This window comes from Podarcis gaigeae (genome assembly GCF_964106915.1).
Source record: "Podarcis gaigeae genome assembly, chromosome: 4".
Taxonomy (NCBI): Eukaryota; Metazoa; Chordata; class Lepidosauria; order Squamata; family Lacertidae; genus Podarcis; species Podarcis gaigeae.
The window spans coordinates 23,323,832-23,338,549 of NC_139677.1; positions in this window are offsets into that span (position 1 = coordinate 23,323,832).

Genomic DNA, 14,718 nt, shown 5'->3' on the forward strand with positions numbered 1-14,718 from the left:
AAATGGATACAGCTGTAGAGAGAGAGAGAGAGAGAGAGAGAGAGAGGAGAGAGAGAGAGAATGTGTGTGTATATGGGTGTGTAAGAGAGAGGGAGAGAGAGGGAGGGGAGACGGATTGATGATATTGATCAGGTACCATCTTGAAACAAAGGCAAGGTGCTCTATTTTACTTGACAACTGTGACACATAAAAAACTAGCGAGAGAGGGGGAAGGCTAGGCCCTTGAACATCACAGGCTTTAAAAAGCGTTTGAAGAAGCCATTATGACAAGCAGGTCTAGGCAAGCAGCTGCAAAAAAAAAAAAGATGTATTCAGAAAGTCATTAAAAAATGATGCTTTGTTTGCCTTGTGAATATGAGGTTTGTAGCTAGCTGCACAGCACTCTCCTACAGAGAGGAATGGGGAGGGTTTCCCTGCTACACCCATTCCTACACTTCCCTTCTTCTTTTCTCTGGGAAGAAGGGGAGGGAAAGGGAGAAAGGAACAAAAGGACTTTTGATTTATTTCCTTCTCCAGATTTGAAACGTCACATTCTGGAGTTGCAGCTTTCGAGTCGCTCGTTGCTTCAGAGACGCAGCCAGGTTACAAAGCGGGCTGAAGAGCTGGGATCTTAAAAGTTGTTGGAAGTTAAAAATAAAACAAATGACTTCCAACTAATTCAAAGAGTTAAAACCGCTGCCTGCCCGATCTGTGTGTGTGAGAGAGAGCTTTTTTCCCCTTGGCTTGTGGTTGTTTGTTTTTTTTAAAAAAAAGGGGGGGAGGATAAAGACTGACGAGCTTTTCTGGCAGGTTCATCTGTAGAAGCAACACAAAAATTGTTCCAATGGACATTGCTACAATCTAAAATATGCCAGAAGGGTTAAGCTGCCAATCAAGTTTATCACTTGATCAATGTTAAGGAGGGAGGATTAGAGGGAGTCTAAGTCAGGGGTCAGCTAACTTTTTCAGCAGGGGGCCAGTCCACTGTCCCTCAGACCTTGTGGGGGGCCGGACTATATTTTGGAAAAAATATATCAACGAATTCCTGTACCCCACAAATAACCCAAAGATGCACTTTCAATAAAAGGACACATTCTACTCATGTAAAAACACCAGGCAGGCCCCACAAATAACCCAGAGATGCATTTTAAATAAAAGGACACATTCTACTCATGTAAAAACACCAGGCAGGCCCCACAAATAACCCAGAGATGCATTTTAAATAAAAGGACACATTCTACTCATGTAAAAATATGCTGATTCCCGGACCATCCGTGGGCCGGATTTAGAAGGCGATTGGGCTGGATCCGGCCCCCGGGCCTTAGTTTGCCTACCCATGGTCTAAGTTTTCCTTTTGGAGAGCTACTTCCTGTTTTAAAAATAAAGCCTGACATTCAATAAATACTAGAGGAGGGGTGTCTCTGTGTCAGCACCTGCAACTACCCAAGAGGCAAGAAGGGATCATCAGCTCTCCATTCATTGCTTAGCAAAAGAACAAACAATTGAAAGTCTCTCCATTCAACTGCCCTTAAGTCCCAAGTTACAGCTAATTCACATGGCCACTGAGAAAGTGGCTGTCACACCAAAGCGGGGGAGGCAGCTAGAAATGTCCTTTCGTGCCAGCTGAAATTCCTGCTCTCCTCCATTTGAAAGTTCTAAGAAGATTCTAAACTTGATCCTTTCAGGTGCTGGTGCTTATATTTGAAGCCCCAAACACCTTGGGGTTCAAGAACTTGAGGGAGTACTTCTTACCATATGAGTCAGCCAGTGTCTCAAGTTCTGCTGAAGAGGCCCTATTCCAAGTACTCTCTTCAGAAGCAGTTACAGATAGGTAGCCGTGTTGGTCTGCCATAGTCAAAACAAAAAAAAAATTCCTTCCAGTAGCACCTTAAAGACCAACTAAGTCAGTTCTTGGTATGAGCTTTCGTATCTGAAGAAGTGTGCATGCACACGAAAGCTCATACCAAGAACTGACTTAGTTGGTCTTTAAGGTGCTACTGGAAGGAATTTTTTTTTGTTTTCTCTTCAGAAGAACTGTGCTATAGAAGTAAAGGTAAAGGGACCCCTGACCATTAGGTCCAGTCATGGCCGACTCTGGGGTTACGGCGTTCATCTCACTTTAGTGGCTGAGGGAGCCGGCGTACAGCTTCCGGGTCATGTGGCCAACATGACTAAGCTGCTTCTGACGAACCAGAGCAGGGCATGGAAATGCCGTTTACCTTCCCACCGGAGTGTTACCTATTTATCCACTTGCACTTTGACATGCTTTCGAACTGCTAGGTTGGCAGGAGCAGGGACCGAGCAACGGGAGCTCACTCTGTCACGGGGATTCGAACCGCTGACCTTCTGATCAGCAAGTCCTAGGCTCTGTGGTTTAACCCACAGCGCCACGCACACAAGAGCTTATACCCAGAACAAACTTAGTTGGTCTCTAAGGTGCTACTGGACATTTTTTTATTATTTCAACTGTGTCAGACCAACATGGCTACCTACCTGCAGAAGGTGGCATTTTGGCTTCAGAATGCCCTTGCCAGGAAGGCACAACTGACACCAATATTATGGGCTTTCCAGCCCCAGGTGGAAGCTTTCTTACTTACTCAGGAATTTGGGAAGATTTATGGAAGACTGCCCTTTTCCCTCCTTTAATTAACTGTCTCTTTTTAAAATTTTGTGATGTGCCTTTGTTGATTTGAATTTGTATGAGTGGTATTCAGTTAGCCAACTGTGTGAGTGGAACAACTTCTGCAATAGGACCCCCTTTTCACTCCGCATCACCCCAAAATCTGTCCTGGAGGGTTGAGGGAGAACCCAAAACCAATTTAGAGGAGAAATCATTCCACTTGCACAACTGTCTCATTTTCAGCTTTTACTCTGTTTTAGTTTTGTGTTGTTTTTAATATAGGTTTGCAAGTTGTTTTGAGTTACTTTATGTAAGAAGCCAAATAACAAGTGAAAATAATACTATTAGAATATTGTCATACACACACAGGCATACACTTTTGATGTAAGGGAAAAGGCTAAGGCCTCCTCTTTCATTTTTTCATTTTGTATTTTAGCATTTTGTGCCATGGGCACAAATGGTTCTTTCTCTCCCCATTTTATCATTGCCATAGGCTTGTGAGGTAGGTTAAGCTGAGAGATGGTTAACTGGTCTAAGTGAGCTTCGTGGCTGAATATTTGAGAGTCCCATGGATGGCAAGAAGATCAAACCTATCCATTCTTAAGGAAATCAGCCCTGGGTGCTCACTGGAAGGACAGATCCTGAAGCGGAGGCTCCAATACTTTGGCCACCTCATGGGCCTCCCTGGAAGAGACCCTGATGTTGGGAAAGATGGAGGGCACAAGGAGAAAGGGACGACAGAGGATGAGATGGTTGGATAGTGTTCTCGAAGCTACCAGCATGAGTTCCACCAAACTGCAGGAGGCAGTGGAAGACAAGAGTGCCTGGCGTGCTCTGGTCCATGGGGTCACAAAGCGTTGGACACGACTAAATGACTAAACAACAACAACATCCCAAGTCCTTGTCTAAGCTGTGAACCACCCCGAGACCTACAGATCAGTGGCGTAGCGTGGGGGGGTGCAGGGGGGCCCGGCCGCACCGGGCGCAACATCTGGGGGTTAGGGTTAGGGTGTGCAAATACACGGGTTAGGGGGCGCAAATCCACAGGTTAGGGGGTGCAAATTACTTGCCTTGCCCCGGGTGCTGACAACCCACGCTACGCCACTGCTACAGATATAGGGTGGTATACAAATTTAATTAATAATAATAATTGTCTAACACTCTAACCTGGCTCTCACATGTTCAGTAAGGATGGCATTCAAATATACAACCTGCTGCTTGCCGAAGCAAAAACAAAGTATCCCTTGATTCAGCAGTATATAAAAACTGGTATTTATATACACAAATAAATCTCAAAGCTTTCTCCATGGAAAGCACCCACAAGGACATTTCATGTTGCCTCCACTGGTCATCGGTAGCATTGGCTCCTGCCTCTCAAGCTTTCAAATGCCAGCTCTTCTCCCCCTCTGCCATTCCTGTTACCAAGCACAGAGATAATGCTACATTAGCAACACAAGGGAAGGAGAAGATGATAAAATACTTCAGGGTAAATTCTTCACCAACTTACAGAGGCAAAGTCTCCTGCCGGGTAAACTGGGGTGCAGCTTAGTGCAAACGTCAGCCTCTAATTGAATTCATAAAGCAAATAAATTACTCAGAGTGTTTCTAAGTATCGGAAGAAAATTAACAGTGCTGGAACTCACAGGCATCAGAATTAATTAGCACGCGGGGTAAGATTCTACACAGAAACAAAAATAAATTTAGTGCGATATCACGGTGCTTGCCTGAATTGGGGATTTTTATGATATCGCCAACATCTGTCTCTTCCATGCTGAGCAATCTTTGAGCCATTGTTTCTGAATCAATAGCTCATTCTCTCCTTATTTAGACATCTTTCCCACCCTCTCCCATATATCCTTGTATTCTTTTATCCTTCCAGCAACCTAGGGCCAATTTGCATGGGACACACCAGTTGTCTCCTCCTCTCCATTTCCAATGTTTTTTTGAAAGTTGCAATCTGCAGTGGAAGACAAGCATGGGGAGGAAACCTCTTTCTCCTTCCACAGTCTCTCTCTAGAAATTGCCCACACATCTGCTTTTCTTCCTGGAGGTGTTGTTGTTTAGTTGTTTAGTCGTGTCCGACTCTTCATGACCCCATGGACCAGAGCACGCCAGGCACTCCTGTCTTCCACTGCCTCCCTCGGTTTGGTCAAACTCATGTTGGTAGCTTCGAGAACACTGTCCAACCATCTCGTCCTCTGTCGTCCCCTTCTCCTTGTGCCCTCAATCTTTCCCAACACCAGGGTCTTTTCCAGGGAGTCTTCTCTTCTCATGAGGTGGCCAAAGTATTGGAGTCTCAGCTTCAGGATCTGTCCTTCCAGTGAGCACTCAGGGCTGATTTCCTTCAGAATGGACAGGTTTGATCTTCTTGCAGTCCACAGGACTCTCAAGAGTCTCCTCCAGCACCATAATTCAAAAGCATCAATTCTTCGGCGATCAGCCTTCTTTATGGTCCAGCTCTCACTTCCATACATCACGACTGGGAAAACCATAGCAAGTCCTGGAGGTGAGGAAGGTACAAATCTCTTGCTTGGACATCTTTTGGGATCTACCACCACCATCAGCCAATCTGAATCAAGGAGGACTAGTAGACTCTGAGAAGTTTCTGCTGCTCCACTTGAACCAGCCTTTCGCTCAGGGTTTTGTTGCCACTAACTACCACTGCAGTTGATTATAGAGCCTAGTCCCTGTGAGACCAGGAAGGAACGAAGGAGGTCATTCTTGGGTTGAGAATGGCAGCTCTTCCCCCCCCCCCCCTTCTGCCTGGTTTGGCAGCCAGAGATTAATTTGATTCCATTTGCATTTGAAGGCAAACTTACGTAATTTGCACTTTCCAGAACAATATGCGAACTGAAACACAGCCATCTTTTTCACACTTCTTTCGGTTTTCCAGTGCAGTTCTCCACGCAATGTGTATACAAAAATACATACATACCGTGTGCATTAAAAATGCACATATTGGTGACACCAACATGCACAAATGCATTCTATTGGGCAACCTTGCTATGCAAAAATATGTATATTAGGCCCTGAGGTAGAGGGCGGTATATAAATTCAATAAATAAATGAAATAAAAATAAAAATAAATTCACACTGAAACGATGAGGAACCTTCATGGGGACTCTCCAACTGGCATGCAAATGTGGAACACTGAACTTAGGACTTTTTTAAAAAGTGGACAGGGAGAGAAACTGAAATATACAGAATTGTCCATCCCTGCTGGCAGCCCCATTAGAACAGCAAATACCACCCCCTTGTGGGGGAAAGGAAATAAAAGCCTTTTGGCAGTTTGGAGGATGCAGTTCTGTTCAGTGGTACTGAATTCTATTTGACAGTCCAATCATATTATTTAAAACTTCTTTCAACCCAACTATTTTTCAGCTGGTGGTGCATTTTTAAAAAAATGTTATCTGCAAAGCTGTATTAGCAGACAATGTTAAAATGTGTGAGCGTTTTTTAGCACAGTGGTGGTGGAGAGATCTTGTGAAATGCAGCTGAAGTTTCTTTTTGTTTGTTTCCTCTCTTACATGTTTGTGCTTTGGACAATTTTGCCTCTTTAGTCAGAGAGAGAGAGAGAGAGAGAGAGAGAGAGAGAGAGAGAGAGAGAGAGACCAGCATCTCCTGAAGGCACATTGGAGCTCCACCTGTGTGAGTCCGGCCTTCTGCTGCCTAACGTGCCTTAAGGGTTTGACTATAGAAGATCAGCTTTCATTTCTACCTGAGCCTCCTTGGGAGGCCTCTGAGTACAGAAAGCCAGGAGGATGCATTGCATCAGCATATTCTTCACCTGTATGAACCTTCCAGTCTTATCAGTGCTCATTATTCAAAATACAACAGGGTACATCTTTTGAATGTGCTGCAAAGGAAAGAGATGGATGGGGTCATGCTGCCATAAATAGACCTTCATGACAATACATATTGTTGCGTGCCACCCCAATCTCCAAGCAATGCAAGATTTCAGGGGTTCCAGGGTTTGTGTTTCCCTCTGAATGAAGCTCAGAGGAGATGGTGGTGTCCTTATGATATATGGTTTATTTGTACATATTTATAACCTGAGCCTATGATGGAGGGGTTCACAGCACTAACAATCCAAGAGGGTCTTTCTTCCCCCATAGGTCTTCTCAGTAGTGCCGCCCACCCTGTGGAACACCCTGCCATCAGATGTCAAATAGATAAAGAACTATACAACCTTTATAAGACATCTGAAGGCAGCCCTGTATAGGGAAGTGTGTGTGTGTGTGTGTGTGTGTGTGTGTGTGATTTTATTAAATTTTCAGTTTTACAATTTAGAATATTCATTTAAACAACCTTAAAGTATCAATGACTTCTCTTTCCATGGTTCATTTTGTATATGGTAAATCTCTGCATATTTTACATAAACTATTCAGTATTCCATTATTACATCCGTCAAAATTATTTACACTGTTGAATTTATCTCAATGCTGTCAACGTTTTCAAGTATACACAATCTTCTTTAAACGTATGTTCTTCTTGTTCTTATTCTATGTGTTAGGTCATCAAGCTGCACATATTCCAACAGTTTAATTTGCCATTCTTAATTAGTTGGGACCTCACTCATTTTCCATTTTTGGGCTAATGAAACATGGACCAGGGTAGTGGCATGCATAAATAACCTTTTTTTAACACCAGGGAATTTCCTTCTGAATTATCCCCAACAAAAAGGACTCTGGGTTTATTTGGAAAAGTACTTTAAAACATTTTTCCCCAATTCATTATAAATTATTTCCCAATACCCTTTTACCCTTTTACAAGACCACCACATATGATAGAATGTATCCTCAGCCTCATTACATCTCCAGGAGATGTATAGGGAAGTTTTTAATGTTTATGTTTTATGTTTAATGTTTTAATGTTATATGTTGGAAGATGCCCAGAGTGGCTGAAGCAAACCAGTCAGATGGGTGGGATAATAAAATTTGTAAGCAGCAGTTGGATGGCCATCTGACATGGATGCTTTAGCTGAGATCCCTGCATCTGAGGGGGTTGGACTAGATGACCCTATGATTCTATGATTATGATTATTGCCACAACTGTGGATTCAAACAGAAATCGAACATCGCTCTGACTCCCACTCTCCAGCTTGCTGCTTTGCTTCTGGCTCGAATCATGTTTCAAGGTGGCAAAGCTTTATCTGAAGTGGTAGGCTGATCGCCAAAGAATTGATGCTTTTGAATTATGGTGCTGGAGGTGACTCTTGAGAGTCCCATGGACTGCAAGAAGATCAAACCTCTCCATTCTTGAGGAAATCAGCCCTGAGTGCTCACTGGAAGGACAGATCTTGAAGCTGAGACTCCAATACTTTGGCCACCTCATGAGAAGAGAAGACTCCCTGGAAAAGACCCTGATGTTGGGAAAGATGGAGGGCACAAGGAGAAGGGGACAACAGAGGACGAGATGGTTGGACAGTGTTCTTGAAGCTACCAGCATGAGTTTGACCAAACTGCGGGAGGCAGTGGAAGACAGAAGTGCCTGGCGTGCTCTGGTCCATGGGGTCACGAAGAGTCGGGCACGACTAAACAACTAAACAACAACAAAGGTCTGTAACTGCAGGGTACCACTTGACTCTATCTATAATCTTAAGGTCAACAACATGCATGTGAGGCCCAGTCCTAAACTGTTAAAGTAAATCCTGCATACTAGGTTAGCTGAACATCAACTTCTCAGCTGTCCCACACAACTAGATGTTGTCATACTTCCCCCAGATATTTGTATTTTGGCAATAGGCATGTTGAACAGAAATGAGCACTCACACTTTACACTGTGGGTGCCCTTTGCAGGATCACGCGTGGTACTACATTTCCCAGCGAGCTTACTGACAAACTTGCCTCTCAGTGTTAATTTTTGGAGGTTCCCGCCCAGCCTCAGTAATCAAGTTTCTTGCTGGGATGTGGGGCCAGCCCCATTTATATATAGGGGGTGGAGCCGAAATAGCCAGGCAGTTGGCTCTGGAGATTCACCCTCCCTACCCTCCCTTTGTTTAATGTTCCTTATTTGCAGGTTAACTTTTCCTTCCTGTTTAGCGGGCTCTGCTATGGTCATTGACTGGTTGCTGTTGAAGGACAGGGAAGAAATTTTCCTGCATTGACAGGTTTTGTCTTCCCCGTAGCAATTCGTCACAACTTTGGCAGTTATTGCCTTGGGTGGAATCCTTTAGTCTTTTCCTCCCTATATGGGGAGCGGGGGCATGAAGTGGTGACTCACCCCCCTACAGCAGTGATTCCAGGGTCCCCCTCTTAAAGGGATTACCGTATTTTTTGCACCATAACACTCACTTTTTTCCTCCTAAAAAGTAAGGGGAAATGTCTGTGCGTGTTATGGAGGGAATGCCTACGAGTGGCATGCCTGCAGATTTTCCTCCTCTAAAAACTACGTGCATGTTATGGTCGGGTGCGTGTTATAGAGCGAAAAATACAGTGTATATATATATATATATATATACACTGGCCATACACTGAAAGGTCATCAGTGAACTACCCTGCATGCGGGGATATGGGCTGGGCTGCCTGCTACACTTACGTCTTGCAGAGCACCCCAATATCCCATTTACCCTGATGAACCCCAGTTTCCCCCGGCTGCAGGGCTGGGAGGGATACACGCCGAAGGCCTAAGCCAAGGTCCTCCTACATTTGGAAGTTTAATAAAGTTGTGGCCTACTTTTAATTCCATTTAAAGTTGTCAGAGTCTTTATTCCTTCCTTATGATCCCTGGGGGCTGGGGATGTCGCCGGCTGGTCACACAATACTAACTTTACCTACAAATGACCACTATGCTTTAGACATTTAGCTATCAGAATATTCCTATTTAGGGAACCCCTCTAGAAATTCACATATAGCTTAAGGTGCTAAACTGATGCCTCTCTCACTTCAATTTGCAATGGGCTCTTCATCAGCTTAGAGAAAAATGACAACATTCACCAACAAGCCCAAGATGCCTTTTCTTAAATGCTACAAATACCACAAAAGGAAACTTTTATTTCTGCGTTTTATCAGCACAGCAAAACTATAAACGGTATCACAGGGGCAGGAAATCACAACAGTACGAAGGACTTGAAATACTTTGGGTATTTCCTAGGCGGTAAGTGATTCACTCATTGTCGCTGGAAGGTAATGCTGGTTTTGAAAAATGGGGCATGATATTAACTGAAAATGTTTTGGGCATAAGGGTTGTTTACATGTCTCAGAGCAGTTTTCTTGCACACAAGCCAGTGTTTAGACCAAGTGATTTTCCAGAATTAAAGGGGAGAAATTAATTCTAATGCTATCCTCATCATCTGTGATGTATTGATTAGGTTAGGGTGTTGGAGACCAAGGCTCAAATCGCTACTCAGCCAGGATCCTCACTAGGTAATCCTAGGAAATTCACTGTCTCTCAGCCTAACCAACCTCACAGGGTTGTTATGAGGATAAAACAAGGAAGGAAAATTATCTACAGTGGTACCTCAGGTTACATACGCTTCAGGTTACATACGCTTCAGGTTACAGACTCCGCTACCCCAGTAATAGTACCTCGGGTTAAGAACTTTGCTTCAGGATGAGAACAGAAATCGTGCTCCGGCAGCGCAGCAGCAGTGGGAGGCCCCCTTAGCTAAAGTGGTAGCTCAGGTTAAGAACAGTTTCAGGTTAAGAACGGACCTCCAGAAAGAATTAAGTACTTAACCCGAGGTACCACTGTATATGCTATTTTCAGCTCCTTGGAAGAATTTGTTTTAATTATCACTCTATGAAAATTGCTATCCCACTCTATGAGCAAATAAACCCCACTTTCCAATTACTATTAGATGTAACAAGTTAAAAGGAATCTCCATGTACAATATCCCTCTGACACTGGTATAACAAACAACAGCAAAGGGTTGTTGCCCCTGAGCTCGGTTAGCAAGCTTCCCAGGGACATCTTAGCTGGCCACTGTTGGAAACAGTCTGCTTTGGTCTGTTTGAGTGAGGAACTTCTTCTGTTCTTAAAACCACCATAAGAGTGACCACGATCTAAAGGAAAGTAGCATTAAAAAGGTATGGCTTTAGGGAAACAAAGGTATACAGGTTTTTAAAGAAACATTTCAACTTGAGGGGAATTCCAAGTTTAAAGGGCAGCCTGAGGGGGCCGGGAATGAATGAGTGTGTGTATGTGTGTGTGTTTTAGAATGGAAGCCTCAGATCTCAATACAGTTGTAAATAAAATATTTGAAACGTGATGTCTTTGTAAGGAAGCAGGCAACATTGCTGTGCTTTCAAAGGAGGGCAAGCATCACACTCAAATTACGGGACCTTTTGTGTTCTCTTGTTTGTCTATATTTTCATCTAGATACATTATTTATTAATCAAGGGTGGCTTTCTCTCTCTATCTCTCTCTCCATTTGATTAAATGTTACTGTTACTTTAACAAATACTTACCAGATCCCCAAGCTCTCGCTACGCAGAGAACTATGTCCACATGTGCCACGCCAAAGGATTATCATTAATGAAAAGTGAAGGAGAAAACAGCCAGGCATGGGAGTCACTGAAATGCTGGAACGCTTTCATGGCATTCCAATGGACTGCAACGTTCATCTCGGAGGACCCCACCTTGCCGTAATTGGTAGCATTCGGATTCCAACATCATTCTCATCATCTGGCCTCTTGAGAACAGAGAAAGCCCATTGTGTTTAATGAAAGAAAACAATACATGTTTTCAAAGAAATCAAGGGGTGCACTTCCATCACCTTCCTCCCCCCAGGAAGATTGTAGAATATTTCTAATATAATACTACTAATAATAGTTTATTATTTATACTCCGCCCATCTGGCTGGGTTTCCCCAGCCACTCTGGGCAGCTTCCAATAATCTATTAAACATTAAAAGCTTCCCTAAACAGGGCTGCCTTCAGATGTCTTCTAAAAGTCTGGTAGTTGTTTTTTCTCTTTGACATCTGGTGGGAGGGCGTTCCACAGGGCGGGTGCCACTACCGAGAAGGCCCTCTGCCTGGTTCCCTGTAACTTGGCTTCTCACAGTGAGGGAACCGCCAGAAGGCCCTCAGCACTGGACCTCAGTGTCCGGGCAGAACAATCTCAATACAGTTGTATTTTCATACTTCAACAAAGGAAGGGATGCCATCGGACAACAACTACCTCAGCACCGTCTCCAAGATCAGAGGTGTGCAGGATATAATCATTATTAGCATCATCTATATATTAACCCCGATTCCAGTCATTTGGTTGATGAGGTCAAAAATCACACAATGGGAAAGTCCCAGCTTATTCAGGGAAATGTTGAAGTGTGTACAAGCACAAGAATATCTAATAGGTTCCATGTGTTTGTGTGCAATTCAAATACAGCGTACCATGCCCAGGAAATCCTGTTGGCCTCCAATAATAATAATAATAATAATAATAATAATAATAATAATAATAATATCCTATTTATACCCAATCCATCTGGTGATTATGTGATTTCCTGAGCATGTATGTGGATTGCACAAAAACCACATGCAATCTGTTAGCTTAGCTTAGCCTAGCCTCCCTCAAAGGGCTGCTGCAAAGATAAAAAGTGGGAGGGGAATTTAAAATACACAGGCTTGAGCTCTTGGGAGAAAAGGCCAGATATCAATATACTGGTCACAAGACACGTAAAGAAAAATAAAGGTGCACAATGCCAGAAAAGCTTGAACTGAAAGGTTTCATAGTATTGATTTTGACAACAACAACAAAAAAGCAAAGTTTGCAAACCCTGATAAATAACAAAAAAGGTGTCTCTCAGTATGTGCACTTTTGCTTTTTTGTGTCTGAATCACCAACTCTCAGCCAAACCTACCTCACAGGGCTGTTGCAAAGATAAAAGTGAGGTAAGGGGTAGAGGAACGGGGGTGGCGCTGTGGGTTAAACCACAGAGCCTAGGACTTGCCAATCAGAAGGTTGGTGGTTCAAATCCCCGCGGCGGGGTGAGCTCCTGTTGTTCGGTCCCTGCTCCTGCCAACCTAGCAGTTCAAAAGCACAAAGTGCAAGTAGATAAATAGGTACCACTCCAGCGGGAAGGTAAACGGTGTTTCCGTGTGCTGCTCTGGTTCGCCAGAAGCAGCTTAGTCATGCTGGCCACGTGACTCGGAAGCTGTACGCTGGCTCCCTCAGCCAATAAAGTGAGATGAGCGCCGCAACCCCAGAGTTGGCCACGACTGGACCGAATGGTCCCTTTACCTTTACCTAAGGGAAGGCAGCATACACAGCCTTGAGCTCTTGAAGAGAAGTAATATACAAATAAACAATAACAAGCAACAAATACTCAGAGCATGAGCAGTTTCACAATTCTCGGCAAAACACATACAGAAAAACCGTTTTGCCAGCCTTGGTGAACAAAAGAAGTATCTTTGTGTTAATTACACAGACAATCGGTGGCAAGAGATGGAATGTTGTAATATAACCATTTTTTCCCTCAGTAGGAAGGAAACCTCATTTATTTCAAGGGAGTCACTTCCAAGTAAAACATAATAAATTGATGGCATGGAATCAACACATGCCAGTTTAGTATGACAGGTTATGTGTGGAAATCTGACCAATATATCACTTAATGTGAAGGAAGTGAATGAATTCAGTGAAGGGTGGGGAGAGGCTACATTAGGAAAAATACCTATATAGGACTGCCTTCAGATGTCTTCTAAAGGTTGCACAGTTATTCGGGGTTCGCATATCTCCATACCCTCCAACATTTCTCAAATGAAAATAGGGACGTCCTAAGGAAAAGCGGGACATTCCGGGATCAAATCAGAAACTGGTATGGCTTCTGTAAACCCAGAACAGTCCCTGGAAAATAGGGACACTTGAAGAGTCTACACTCAGTTCTATATGTGAAACTTATCATTTTGAGATGGCCTGAACCAGACTTTAGTCAAATTATAATCCCACTGAAATCAATTAAAATTCCTTTGAAGCAAAGGTGTTTAGGATTGAGATGCAAGACGTCAGCAACACGTGACTAGGCCCCATTTTGCTCCTGACCGGTAGGGTTCTTTGTTCCCCTAACATACCAAACCATCACAAAAAATGTGCAATGTTTAGCAGATAAACATGTCATCTATGCTGGGTTATATTACTTTTGCTATCCATCAAATTTGTTTATTGGTAAAGCTTTCAATATTTGGCCTGCAAATGTGAGTTTCTTTCTAGCAGCTGCTTATAATGTTATTGATCACTGAACCAATTAGGACAGAAATCACAGAAAACAGAATTATCAGTGGGAAAGTGCTCAGTAGGACGAGGGCTGCACTTGAAAATATTGTTGTGCCTATGGACAGGAGAAGCGGCAGTTGCTATAATTAATGTACAGTTGGGATCAGCCTCATGTTTGAAGAAGGAACAACATTTCTGTGAGTCTCTTTGGGGTATATATAGGAGATAGTGGTCCTATTTTCCCTGTGTCGTGTGGTGTGTGCCTTGACTGGAAAGTATATAAATAGTTGAGGCATAAATTATAGAGCTCTCTTTGTGTATTCTATTCACCCTATGGAACAGTCTCAAAAATAAGATTAAATTATATATGAAAGGCCAAACATACAGGATTGGCTCTTTGGTGACAAAACATCCAACTTCTCATGAGGGAGGGGATACTTTTCAAAATAGCACATGTTCTAGCAGGATTTCTTGGTCATGGTCCAGCATTCCTGGCTAGCCCAAGGCCCAATGAATGTGTGAAGTTGCCTTTAGTTCAGTGATGGAGAACTTGTGGCCCTCCACATGTTGTTAGGCCACAGCTCCCATCATCCCTTGAGCTAGTAGAAGTTGGACATCAACAACATCTGAAGGGCCATCCATCTAATGTAGCACTATCTACTTAGTAGACTATTCCGGCTGGAAGTATATCTCCAGATTTCTAAGCACAAAGACATTACCTAGACCTCAAACCCATAAACACTAAACCTCCTGCATACAAGGCGCATGCAGTTGAGCTATGACCTCTTATTCTCTATTTGTATACATGTTGCAATATCCTCCATCTGGGAAATTATAGCTCCATCCAACCAATCTAGAAATCCTCCAGGGTCATTTTGGTATCTGGGGTTCCCACACTCTCTCTTCTATTTCTGTCTGCCCAAATTCTAAGCTTCCAAAGAATTTTATGGGACACCATAGCCTCCCCT